This window comes from Brachyhypopomus gauderio, chromosome 2 (assembly GCF_052324685.1).
Source record: "Brachyhypopomus gauderio isolate BG-103 chromosome 2, BGAUD_0.2, whole genome shotgun sequence".
Lineage (NCBI taxonomy): Eukaryota > Metazoa > Chordata > Actinopteri > Gymnotiformes > Hypopomidae > Brachyhypopomus > Brachyhypopomus gauderio.
In genome coordinates this window covers 15,979,928-15,994,346 of record NC_135212.1, presented here as the reverse complement: position 1 = coordinate 15,994,346, position 14,419 = coordinate 15,979,928, and the positions used below count along the sequence as shown (strand labels likewise).

At 40.4% G+C, this 14,419-nt stretch overlaps 1 long non-coding RNA gene across 2 annotated transcripts; it reads right to left on the bottom strand.

Moving 5' to 3' along the window:
• Positions 1-34: 34 nt before the first annotated feature.
• On the bottom strand, positions 35-6,242 carry LOC143508790 (uncharacterized). Of its 2 annotated transcripts, none has more exons than XR_013129469.1 (3): positions 6,014-6,242; positions 2,842-2,978; positions 35-347 (listed from the first exon to the last, which is right to left on the bottom strand). It is a non-coding gene; the product is annotated as an uncharacterized LOC143508790 (long non-coding RNA). The 2 variants fall into 2 exon arrangements; XR_013129470.1 differs by having other exon boundaries at positions 35-287.
• Positions 6,243-14,419: the final 8,177 nt, after the last annotated feature.

Below are 14,419 nucleotides of genomic sequence, written 5' to 3'. Positions count from 1 at the left end.
CGGAGACATCAAGCCGTCCCAGATGGCGCATTTTGGTCCTATAATTCCCCATTTTAAATTTCAGGCTGTTCTTACAGCCATCCCAGCCTGAGGTTGATCCTGATTCTGTGAGACATGGATGTGCTTGTACCAAGGCTTTTGCAACAGTCTCATAATCCTGTTTTTCTGGGTATGCTTTGAAAGCATAAATTGTTGCAGCCAGTTTCTCCAAGACATCATGCTTCAGTTCTTTTGTCATTTTAAGAGAGGTTCCGTCCTTAAGATTTGCCAAGTTACCCTGTCGAAGTCTGTACTCCACATCAACAGAAAATTTGGGGATGTCAAACAACTCTGGCCAATGATGACTTCTATCCAGAGAGGACACAGATGGGATATTGCTGTCTACATGGCTGCTTGTGTCACTAAATGATTCAGTTGCTGCAGTTATTTGTACAAGATCAATAATAGGAACAATTTTGATGCTTGGCTTTTCTGGAAGTGCAGATATTTCTGTAAGGTTACATAGTTCGTTGGGTCTTGGTACTGTAAGGTGAAGCTGTAGTTTATTTGTAGAGTGCCTTTGAGCCAGTCGATCAAATCTTCCAGTGTTTCAGGTCGTGTTGGCATTGTCATCTTTCTTATATCTCCCTCACAGTGAATAACCCTCATAGTTAATGCATGTTGCACAGCCATCTAGAATATATATACACAAAGGTGATTAGCAAATGATGTATCGTTTCAGTGTTACTGTAAGTTCTCCTTGTACCCAGTATGCTGACAATGGGAGGACATCATTCAGCTCTATCAACTTTACCACACACATAGAATGCTTGTCACTGTAGTGTAGTTGGCAAGATCTCAAGTGCTCACAGTACCACGCTGTCATTTTTTGGCAGACAAACAGAATTTCTGAGTTTGCAACAAGAATTTTTTCTATCTGGGCAAATCCAGGAAGACATGAAGAGGAGCCAGTAGAGATTATCATGCCTCGATGATACTTTACTCCGTCTACACCAGGGGTCACCAACCTTTTTGAAGTTGGGAGCTACTTCTTGGATACCAATTATTGCGGAGGGCTACCAGAAAGAAAGTTGTTGAGCGGGGGGGGGTTATTGGGTTCATGTGCGCGTGTCAATTGCTAAGCGGGAACACCGCTAGCAACCGCGGACAATCGCTAATAGCAGCAAAAACATAAACGATGCAGCGCTTTGGTGCATGGCAATATAGTGAGCTGTTTTTAAAACAAGCCCGCGGGCGACTCATAACGTCCTCGCGGGCGACATGGTGCCCGCGGGCACCACGTTGGTGACCCCTGGTCTACACAGACAGATGATCCAACAAGAACTGACCCTACATTTGTAATGTTTTGAGAGATTAAGCTCTGAATATTCAAAGGCAAAGAAGTGAGCACAGTAGCGAACCGTGACCTTTAAACCTGGGCCCGCTACCCCCCCCCCCTCCCCCCCGAAATTTTTTTTTTCCTTTCTTAATAAACTAAATAAAGAAAAACTGAGACGACAGTACAGCTTTAAAAACGCAATAAACAATAATATCTGTACTAGATAACATCTTAAGCAAAATAAGTTTCCAAACAAAATAAGGTTCACAGCTCCGTGGTTCTCGGAAGCGGAATATGTAAACAACGCGCACGAGGACGTCAAAGGGATGAATCGAAACTAGCTAGCGATGGTGCTAACGACAGCTAGCGTCGCCACAGTGGGCGGAAATTATCATACAGTTAAGCCCGCCCACTAAGAGAGAAGATATGATTGGTCAATTTTGCTGTCATTTGAAACTGGTATTGCGCTGAATTATAACTGCCAGGCCCTCTGTAAACGAACAGCGGGCATCACAGTCCTGATAGGGGGAGACACAGGCTCACAGGCTTCCACTCAACCCCTCACCTTCCAACACAGATTGAATAGACACGGGTGAATATTTTATTTGCTTATATTTTTGTAATTGTTTAGATGTCGAATGTCAAACTGTAAGTAGATAAAATAAAATTGGATAATTATATATATAATGCTTTAAGAATATTTTAGGCCCTCTGAGAGGGCGTAGAGGGCCCTGACGGTTCCCCACTGAGTGAGCAAGGCTGGTACAGCCTTTGTTACCTCAACTGATGGCCTGAAAAATTAGCTACAGTCAAGATGGTAACTAAGTGCTTTCTGGTGTTTGGTAGCAAGTGTCATTGCGACATTTTTGAAATTCTGAGCATCTCGAATCGCCTTCTTAAAAAACTTATGCTTCCCCTCAAAGCGCATTGTCCACACCTCAGACAGCGGGCCAAATCTTCTTACAAGTTGAGGGTAATGTTCTAAATAGTGATGCTTTGGCTTTAAATGAAAATCTGGAAATGTTGATTGCAGCAATTCTCTGTGTTCTGTTATCTTACATTCCAAGCAATGCAAGGTCTCCTCAGTATGTTTTGGTACCACAGCTAGCTCAACAATGTCTTTAAGAAGCATGACAATATCCCATGTGTTGTCACCTTCTGGGACACAGTGGCCAATAAGAAGTGGAAGGAGTCTTATGAGACACCAGTTCTCGTGCGCATTTCCACCAATTGTCTTTTTTTTTGGAAAATCCTTTCCCAATAATCTGAGGTCTGTCCGTTTTGTCAGTAAAGGTGAAGATAAAACACCTGATTGTCTGATTTAGCATATCTAGAATAAAATACCCCTTTGCTATTAAGTCTGTCAGACACAGAGATAGCTCCACTGGAACAATACCTTCCAAAATATCATGCAGAATATCAGGAGGGTAACCAGTAACAACATGGAAGTGTTCAAGGTTTTCAGTTAAAGGACATGCTCTTTTAACACCATATGTCTGAATAAGTTCTGGATCTGCACTTACTTCCTGTACTTGTCTGTCATGAGAGAATCTGTCTCGGAGTTGAAAGAGACCAGTATGTACGTCTTGTTCTTGGATCTCACTCCGGCTTGCCAGGCAGAATCTGCAGAATTTGTTAGCTGTGAAGCCCTCCAAAAATCCTGCAAGTGAGTGGGCCCCAAGATTATCAGCAGCAACATACAGGACTGTGCCTTTCACACTTGCACCTAGCTGCTCGAGAAAAACACCATTTTGCTTAAGATCATAGAGAGATCATAGAGAAGTGGCTGAAGCGCTTTTGCATAACCACACTCTTTGACAGTGGAGGTATTGCATAGTAGGGCAAGCTGGATTAAGTTGAGGGTTGATCTATATTTTGCAGGTATGTTGGCAATGACCCAATATACTGCACACATTTTATGTTTCAGCTTTGATGTTCCAAGAGGATTGGCAACTTCAAAGTCATCAATGTAGAGTCCAAGAGCAATTGTGAAATTGTTCTCTGCAAAAAGAGAGTTTTCCTTAAAGTTCAGTCCATCTACATATGACCTGTATTCTTGTGGGATACAGAATCTTTTTGACATAGCTTTGTCCAGGATGTCACGTTTGTTAAGCATTGTTTGGAGCATCTGAATAATGGGAACATATGCAAGTGGTTTACAGCCTTTCCCCACAACATATTCTTTGGGGCTTACCAGTGGAAACTCTCTGCGTACATAGGCTGCTCTTCTTTTAGATGTTCCCAAGAGAACATCTTTGGGACAAAATGCCATCATGCTACTTTCTGACACAGCACTTATAACTTCTTTCACTACTGTCTCATGTATGTCTGTATAATACTTCTGTAACACCACCCTCACTCTGCTTTGCAAAAGTGGCTGTGACAGCTCATTTATTTGATAAAGCTGTTCTATTACCTCTTGAACAGAACATTCAGGTATATGCAAAATTGTTGGCATCTTTAACAGAAGAGATGCCACGTTGTGCTCCAGTTGTCTTCCTAAATCACAAAGGCCATGCTCATTGGGTTCATCACTTGCTTCCTCTAAATCCTCTATATCATCAACATGTGACATGTTCTCCTGTATTGCATCACTGCCATGGCCAACATGATCACAACCAGTAATTTCTGATTTAAAACACTTCCAATTCTGGTCCTTGTGCACTTTGCTTTTGTGTGCTTTGAAAGTGGAGTAGACACTGCTCTCAAAGTTACATTCTTTAAAAGGGCACTTCACTTTATGGTTTACTTTAAAGTGCACTGTATGCAGGTGAGTGAAGTAGTCAGTCTCGAAACAAGTCTCAGCAAACTCACAAGATAAACAGCAAAACCTAACTGGTGCATCTACACTTGGCTGGTTATCCAGAGTTTTGGTGTGAAGGTTAGACAGATGTACTTTAAGTGCATTGAATGATTTAAATGTACAAACACATTCCTGGTATAAACACGGGAATGGCTCTGATCTTGCATAACTTCCATGTTTTAATCTATAATGCTTAAATAACTGTGCTCTCTTTTCACAGTTAAAAAGACAATACTTGCGCCTCCAGACCATATCTCCTTCTGACTGGAAACACACTGTAATTAAACAAAGAAACAATTTTTTTCCCCATTTAGTAGAAAAGTTAGTTTAACCACACTGTATGCTTATTTGATTCAGCATTATTAAATTCTACATTCAACATAAATTATTTCCTGATTGCTAGGGGAATTAACTACACTATTTACTGCATCAAGGACATCAGATTTGAATATTCAATTCGAGAAAAAATAAGATTTTTTAAAACGGAAAATAACGCTCAAAAGGCCCCGTTTGAATTTTGAATAGCCAACAATTCCTGTAAAATGTACTTAATGTAAGTAGATAGCAAGGAGATATTGATTAGATGTTAACTCAACGTTGAAGTGTCAACATTAGTTGGGGGGGGCGGTAAAAAGTCATTAAAGAGCCGAATCTAGCCGTTGTTCGCTATGTTCTAGCGGGCCAGGGCTGGTTGCTAGCGGGCCAGGGCTAGTTGCTAGCGGATCAGGGCTAGATGCTACCGCAAATGCTCAAATCTTCCACAACCTCCGACTCTGGTGGGCGAACGTGTACTCCCAGCCGAGAGCTTGCTCTTTCAAACGCGGACAGCAACTGTTCCACTGAAACCAGCTGGGAACAGCACCAACTTTTAGAACTGCTTTATACCTCCGGACACGGACGAATTTCGTCCGTCCGTACCAAACGTAGCCTCCGTAGGGGGCCACTATACCTCTTTCCGGTTCCAACGTTGTTATGATTTTTTTAAATACATCCTCTAGAGGGCAGTATAGTCAAATTTCCGGCACCGGCGCACCAGCAATCTCCTCCCAGCTGTTTTTGCATCGCTGTTTATCGCGATGACCTGGCACCGTAGCAGAATGTAGCCTCTAACCAACTCGCAAAGTTTCTCTTCTAACTCGAGCGTCATTTTTTAAAGTCCAGTACTCTTCTTCATTGATTTTCCCGAATTGGTGTACTTCCGATGCTTCTGACTCTCTACTGCCCCCTGATTTCTGGTTTATATTGCTCCGTTACTACGGATTCGTAAGCGCTCTGGCAACGGACCCACTGACGGATGAAACGACCTCCGGAACCGGACGAAAGGGTCCGTATCCGTAATTACCGTAGGGTGTGAATGGGCCTTAAGTCGCGAGCTTCCTACTATGTAGTCTGCAGCAGTGAAATGCTGGCTACACACAAAGATGCTCCGTATCACAAAGTTTTCCCCTTCATCTCTCCTAATTGCACAAACCCATTTACTTTTTTGCACGTCGTCAGCCGGAAAATCATGTAAACTGATATAGAAAGTGTGAAAATGGCCCATAAAATGTGTTTCATATTATGTAATAAGATTGATTTATATTACTGTTGTAAATCTGTAGGTGCAGCACTCGCTGACAACCTTTTCCACCAACACGATCTGGTGTACAGCGCAGCCATTTCTGAACAGCCACTGCGAATACATATTCTGATGTGCTTTCTTCCCCAACTTAAACTTTTAATTCTTTAAGAATTTCAAATACATTTAACAAAGTTTGTTGCATCAGAAATATGGGCTGAGAATTCTAGAAAATGAATGAATACTAATTCAATTAATTCCAGCCAAGAATCTATCAACATCCACATATAAAAATCAACAATATTTTAATATTCAACATTGCAAAACAACTTACCAAACATGCATGCCTTCAGCACAGTGTCTTTAAATGCATATTTTTGTTTGCCTGGGTGCTTGGCTTTTTTCCCAGCCCAGTTCAATTTAGAAGAGAGCTCATTAGTCAGAGCACATGAGAGCATCCTCCGCACTCACACTTCTACTGATGTGCCACCAATAACAACAAAGCGACATGGCTGGGCAGAGGACTGGAAGCTGGTGCACGGCTGGGTAGAGGACTGGAAGCTGGTGCACGGCTGGGTAGAGGACTGGAAGCTGGTGCACGGCTGGGTAGAGGACTGGAAGCTGGTGCACAGCTGGGTAGAGGACTGGAAGCTGGTGCACGGCTGGGTAGAGGACTGGAAGCTGGTGCACGGCTGGGTAGAGGACTGGAAGCTGGTGCACAGCTGGGTAGAGGACTGGAAGCTGGTGCATGATTGGGCCGTAGAATGAAGCCTGATAGGACCGGTTTGACCTAAATAAATAAATGGTGGTCATTCTTGGCTGCTATAAATGTTTTCAATTATCAATAATTCTGGTAAGAGGACTGTAAACTGAAGAGTGGTAAAATATATAACTAAAAAGTGGTCATTATTAAATGAAAACATTTATAGAACACATTTTTCAATAGTAAAGCAACTGTTCGTAATTGACTTGCACCTCAGGAGACTGAGCAGTAGACTGATCTATTGAATACTTCTTGGGAGATTTACTAGGACCTATAAAAAATGGTCTTGTATGAAACAAAACACATTTATTGATATGTTAAGTACCAGCTTAAGGAAGCAAATGTGCAGTGCATTTTGATCACTGTACCATTTTTCGATCCCAATACTTTTTCTTCCTGCATAAGACTTGCCTGAAAAAAAGATCTGAGGTTCCTGGGGGAATTTCCTTTTTTTTATCATCAAAGCTCTCAACGTCTGAATTATATTCATAATTATATATTGGATTAGGTCTAAAAACAAAGAAATAGCATAAACTGCCATTAGAAAAAAAGATGACAATGGAAATTGACAAACTGACAAGTGTTACCAAGACTTTCGTTTTTGATGCTGTTCTATCTCCTCGTCTGACTGCATATCAGTAGTATTACAGTTCTCTTGCAGATATCTTCTCAGGCTTTTTTCTGCATCTTCATATGTTTCTGCAAAAAAAAAAAAAGAATGTCATTAAGAACTCTGTTTCTATATTTTTACATAGACTGACTAAAACTATAGATATTTGTACAAAGTGAAATAAGTGAAACTCCTCAAACATGTTTGAGCCAGATTGCCATGACAGGACATAGCAGAGACTCTGGTTTGTGGTCAATTGATTAGTATGTGAAAAAGGCTGGAAATATGATTCACACTTACCACGACTTACCTCACAGGCTCGTATGTGACCCATCCCTCACTAGGTTCAAGTCATTTTTTAACTGCAGCATGTACTTGGGACATGTCTTTGGGAGGATATGGTGGCCATAATAATTATTTTTCCAGAAAAAATCTCAGTACCCCCATTTTGAAATTGAACTATGCACCACTGCTTCATCAGGTTGTTATTTGAATGGTTTCAACAAAAAAAATACCTTTAATAAAAAATAGTCAATTAGACATGCTATCCACCACAGCATTGAGAACTACTATGGAAGGAGAAAAAAGTGAGTGTGAAAGAAAACACATCAAAATATTTACTTAAACTGAAAAATATACCAAGCAAGTTCTTCATGTGGATTATAGGTATTGCAATAAAGCCAAAGTTGTCAGGATAGAGGACACACTTATGTGTATGAGCCTTGCTAAACCAAGACCATGCAACTCCCATACCTTGTAGCAGCCTATATATGATGACATAAAAGGATAGGAAACATACGATATCTGGTTCTTAAACCTCTGGAGTAGTACAAATATGTCGTCATCTACTTTCAAAATGTTTCTGACAATAGTAATATCATCCATAATTTGTACACAATTGTTTCCTTGTTCTACACATAGTGTATATGTTTTGGTAACTACTTTTCTGTACTGTACACTGTAACTAACATGTGGGGGGCCAGTCCAAATTCATTACTGGGCCAGTTCTGGCCCGCGGGCCGCTAATTGAATAGCCCTGGTTTACAGCATAATTAAAACTAGATAACCTAGCTAATTTATAAGCTATAAAAACCTTTAAAAAAATTTTGTCACAATAATGTAAAGATAATGTACGCTTCAAAATAAATAATATTAACGTATAGCCACTACATTAACTACTCGAACATTTAGATAACATTTTTACTTACCTCAGAGAAAAACTGTCCGTAAACGACCGTTGCTGTCTGTTAATTTTGCCGGCGTGAGCTCGCGCATCATTGATCTCGCGGTCAATTATATCTCAATGTATAATCAACATCATTGCTGCCGACGTTAGGAACTTTAAACTTTCGTCGAAATTTTACCGTTGATGCAACATAGTATTGTCAAAATTTCAACCTCAACTAAAATGATGGTCCTGATCAAAAATCTACATTGTATCAATATCTCCTTGCTATCTGGGATAACTATCAACATTAATAGCAATAATAAGGATAAATACAAAAAAAGAATATTAATCATGTTAACAACACAGAAAATGATGAGACAAATCTTGCTAAATTGTTTAGCTTATTAACGGTTAAGCTAGTAGCCTGCTAACCTCAAGCCACTTTCCCAGGACAATAAAAATGCTCTTAACTGTAATATTAATCAGGTCTGTGAATCATACCTGTCAAGTGTCCTGTTTTGGCCGGGACAGTCCCGTATTTTACCGCTCTGTCCCGGCGACGTCCCGTATTTTTATTTTCCCGTATTTGTCCCGTATTTTCAGTTTTCAATTTTTATTTTTTTAAAGCATTCATGTGCCGCTCCAAACAGAATTCTGTCACTAGCCTCGCGAGAACTGCCACCCAGACTACTGCAGGTAGCAGTTCTCGCGAGGCTAGTGACAGAATTCTGTTTGGCGCGGCACATGAATGCTTTAAAAAATATATTAATTAAAACTCACGGGTTTAGTGTCGACAGTGGGAGCAAACGTGGAACAACAAATCAGGATTTAACGAGAGAAGGCCTAAAAGCTAAGCGTACGTGTAAGTACCTTGACGAATGCGACAGGGAATTTATTTTCCTAAAGAGGAGCATGAAGGGGCATAGCTACTCATTCTGTAAGATATGTAGTTGTGATTTTAGTGTCTCTCATGGGGGAAGGAACGATGTCCGTCAGCACGAACAATCTGCCAAGCACAAACGCGGGCTAAAGGCACAAAAATATGCCCAGGAGATGTCCCCATTTGTAGCTAGAAATACCACTAGAAATTTTAAATTTTTTTATTCATTTGTAGTTCAAAACATATTTGGGGTGTTTTTTCTTCACTTTTGCCACTCCAAAGATGTTTTCGTTTCTCCTACAGCCTCGATTGCGGCTATATGCAAATAACTAATTATGCAAATTAGGCGATGACGTCATATATGGGAAATGTCCCGTATTTTAAAATACAAAACTTGACAGGTATGCTGTGAATACAATTACCTAACATTATTATACATATATTTTGATAATGTAACGCTATATTGAGCGGTATTCAAGATTAATATAGAAATAAAGCTGAGCTCAAAGGAATACCTACCTACCTCAGATGAACTACTATCCAACTGAGCGCGAAATCACAAATTCACACAAATTGAAACAAAACGTCACAAATTGCGCGCGAGCTCTAAATCGTTATACTACCATTAGCCTGAGGTAGAAATGACCATGGCCTTGGTTAATATTAAAAGAAAACACAGCTCGTAAACAGCCTAGGCTACCGAATAAAATGCAGCAGGTTAAAAAATCGGACGGATTGGTTAAAACAACCTGCAACTCGGACTTGTGTTTTGCCTATATGTGTCTGCCTGGCGTGACAAACAGCAAGCTAACAAAATGGCGGAAAAGTGTTCAACAATAAAGTATTTAAGTTGATGAGTTGAAAACATTGAATTTTCAGTTCATTAAACTTAAAATTGTTAGTAAAGTTCAGTGTGTGCAAATATGAGTACAATATACTTAGATTTGATAGTAATGCAATAAAACTTAAATATTTATGTACATCGAAATTAAAGAGTTGAGTAGATATAAAATCCGGGTTTACAGTGTAGTCCAATTCGAGATTCATCTTAAAATAAATACCCGCTCGTTCCAGGAGAGTTAGATAGTCTAACCGACTACTTAGAGAATACCTGCAGATCAGCTCTAGATATCGTAGCTCCACTAAAATATAAAAAGGCTAGATCCAAAAAGCTCGCCCCATGGTACACTGACCAAACTAGAAACTTAAAACAAATAGCACGTAAATTAGAGCGGAAATGGCGATCTACTAAGTTGGAAGTATTCCACTGTGCCTGGAAGGATAGCATTATTGAGTACAAACGGGCACTCACAAAGGCACGCTCAGCACACTTAGCCTCACTGATAGAGAAAAATAAAAACAATCCTAGATTTCTTTTTAATACTATTTCTAAACTTACAAAAAATCAAGCAGGCACAGAACCTCAGATTCCAGTAAATCTCACTAGTAATGTATTTATAGATTTCTTTGATAATAAAATAGAGAATATTAGACAAAATATAAAACCTTTTATTAGCAATGCAACTGGTATGTCATTTGGTTTGGTTGATATTGATTTAAATTATATACTGGGAGAAAAACTTGATGATCAGGATTAGAGAAAATTATTTCTTCCTTAAATTGTACTACCTGCACACTAGACTCGGTTCCCTCAAAGTTATTAAAAGAGGTATTACCAGCTGTAACTGAACCTCTTCTAACTATAGTTAACTCATCCATTACAATAGGTCACATGCCCAAATCATGTAAATTAGCAGTTATTAAACCTCTGATCGAGAAACCAAATCTTGATCTGACTATCTAATTGCTATCTATCTAACGTGCTATCTAATTATAGACCCATTTCAAACACATCATTTATATCTACGATCATAGAAAAAGCTGTTGCCCAGCAATTATGCCTATATCTGCATAGGAATCACATATTTGAAAAGTTCCAATCTGGCTTTAGGCCCCATCACAGTACTGAAACAGCATTAGTCAAAGTAACAAATGATCTCCTCCTTGCTTCAGATCAAGGCTATGTATCACTGTTAGTGCTTCTTGATTTTAGTGCAGCTTTTGACACAATTGATCATAGGATCTTGCTAATGCCCGGTTCACACTACACGATTTTAGGCTGGTTTTTTCAGTCGCCGACTGATCGGCGACAGAAACTGTAATATGTTGAGCGGGGGGGGGGGGGGGGGGGGGGTGTGGCGAACGTAATTTGTTGAGTGGATTGCAGATTGGCTGCCGTGAATGTCAATCAAAATACAACCGTCAGTGCAGATGTGCGATTCATCTACTACTATTTTATGTGACGCGATCTACGCACATTCCTTCGCGATCGACCGACAGTTCCTTCGCGATCGACCGGTCGATCGCGATCGACGTAATGAGCACCCCTGGTTTAAACGGTTAAAAAAAAATAATAATAACGAAAATGTGGAGTACATGTACATTGTTTTTTTCTTCTACGTGGTGTTACTGGTTCTCGCGTGAGTTTCGTTTTCGTGTTCTCGTGTTTTTGGACGGCAGCCAGATGAGTCGGCGATTCCCCAGTCGTGTAATTCGTGAGCCCGCGTCGCCGATCAGTCACGTAGTGTGAAAGCCACAACAACCGAAAGACAGCACAACCAGTCGTGTAGTGCGAACGGCACAAAAACCTGACGACTGAAAAGTCGTGTAGTGTGAACCTGGCATAAAGCGGTTAGAACGCTGGGATGGAGTCTCAGGCAGTGTCACGGTATGGCACGCCCCCTACTGGTCCCCCCCGTCTACAGCAGCAGCTTGTCCTGTGGGTGTGGTGTTGTGTTCGTCCCTCAGGTGGGCGGAGCCCGCGATCCGTCTCACCTGAGGGTCGTTTGTTCGTCTATATATGTCTTGTCTTTGTACCAGTTGACCGCTGGTTATTATATCCTTAATTCGGATCAGTTCACGGGTTTTGGTTTGCGCACTTTACATATTAAACCATCCTATTTCCCTGAGACTTGGTGTGATCGCTTCCATTTATTGTCGCTCACTCTGCCCGTCACACACAGCCCTTTCATGGTTTTACTCTTACTTAACAAATCACCATCAGTTTGTAGAGTTCAATAATATTCCATCCAAACGTACAAAAGTTAAATATGGGGTCCCGCAAGGCTCCATTTTAGGACCACTATTATTTACATTATATATGCTACCATTGGGCATAGTTATAAACAAACATGGTGTCAATTGTCACTGCTATGCAGATGAGACCCAACTTTACATATCAGCCAAACCTGATGACAAACTCAGTTTAGGAAAAATTGAGGCCTGTGTAAGAGATATTAAATGCTGCATGTCTCTAAACTTCCTCCAACTTAATGAGGACAAAACGGAAGTTCTCTTCCTGGGCCCTAAGGCCTCAAGACAGAAAATTCCAGATCTAATGCTTAATCTTGCAGACAAAAACCAAAAGCCAAAAACCTAGGCATCATACTCAACTCCAACCTATCATTTGATAAATACATAGATAATACTACTAGGATAGCTTTTCTACATCTCCGCAATATTACCAAGTTAAGAAATGCATTATCACAGGATGATGCAGAACAATTGGTGCACGCCTTTGTTAGCTCTAGATTAGACTACTGTAACTCACTACTGTCAGGATGTTCAAATAGGAATCTAAATAAACTTCAAATAGTTCAAAATGCCGCAGCCAGAGTTCTGACCAGAACTAGAAAATTTCAGCATATTAGACCAGTCCTATCAGCCCTGCATTGGCTCCCAGTTAAATTCCGTATTGATTTTAAAATTCTATTATTAACATATAAAGCACTACACGGGCTTGCTCCTGAATACCTCCAGGAACTTATTTCCTACTATGAACCCCCACGTCCACTAAGATCACAGGGTGCTGGTCTTTTATTAGTTCCAAATATTAATAAGGTAACAGCAGGGGGAAGAGCCTTTTCTTGTAAGGCCCCCCAGCTTTGGAACAACCTTCCAAAATGCGTCCGGGACTCTGACACAGTCACAATCTTTAAGTCTAGGTTGAAAACCCACCTATTTGGTTTAGCGTTTGATAATTAATATCCCCCCTTAGATAAAGGTACAGATCCAGGGGTTCATAGACGAAGGGTTTTATGGTAGACTGGGGCACTGGTGCTGTCATCCTGTCACTGCTCATGGTCACTCAAGTTTGTTGACAGTCCAGTGGATGGATGCCATTGTCTCAGAATGCCCCCAAGCCTATGTTGCCTTCTGGTTCTGCCTTTTTTAGCTAGGCTGTAATAATTTAACTTAATCCCGGAGTTGCTGCCACACTCCAGAAATGTTCATAATCTCATCTGTCCTATATATGTCCCCGTACAGAGCTAATTTTCCCTGTTTTATTTTATCCACATGGTTGCCCGCCTGCTCGAGGAAAAATTAGATGAGGAGAGACAAGCGTTCCATCCTGTGCCAGCAACCTACTGCCTGACCAGATAAGCCTACACCATGATGGACATTATTACATATTTTCCTTTTCTTTGTTTCTTTGTCTAAATTGTTGTTGTCATGGTGACCGGTGTTGGCCAGAGGAGGATGGGTCCCCCCCCGGAGTCTTGGTTCCTCTCAGGGTTTCTTCCTCATGCAAAAAAATAAAAACTAGGGAGTTTTTCCTTGCCACTGTCAGTGTTGTGAATAACGCCGTTAAAAATAACGGCATTAGGTAACGTCGTCATTTTGTCAGTAACGGGATAATATAATTAGTTACTTTTCCTGTTGTTACAACGCCGTTACGTTACTGGTCATTAAAAGCGGTGCGTTACTATATATTGATATACTAACAGTAATGCGAGCGGACCTCTGCCCAGGATAGTGTGGAGTAGCAGATCCCGATAGGTCACAGTTCTCGGTGTAACACCTGTTTAACTTAACAAGTCAGTAAGCGATTGGCTAAGGCAGCGTTATGATAGCCAATCAGAGCCAGTGTTTTTACACGCGCGCCGAAGCACGCGAGTGACATGACACAAATGGAGAAGAGGCCGAAATGGCGTCAGGTGCAAGTCGAAGAAAACTAGAACTTTCAAGGCGATATAAACATTATTTAAGAAAATACTTGAAGTTCCTGAATGTCTAACAGAATGGGTATTTGATTTATTTAATTAAGAATAGAGGTTTTATTGTTAAATTTACTTTTGTTGTAAACAAACCAGTTGTCTCAGGTTGAGAGAATTTAATTTAATTTCATAGATGTAAATGCACTTTATATAGTGTAACTGTTTACTTTTGCTTTTTTTCCCCCAAAGATTTGGGATTTTAAAGGATTTTATCCTGCACTGGTCTGTGGATGTGCAATAAATATCAAAAGTTAAACAATTT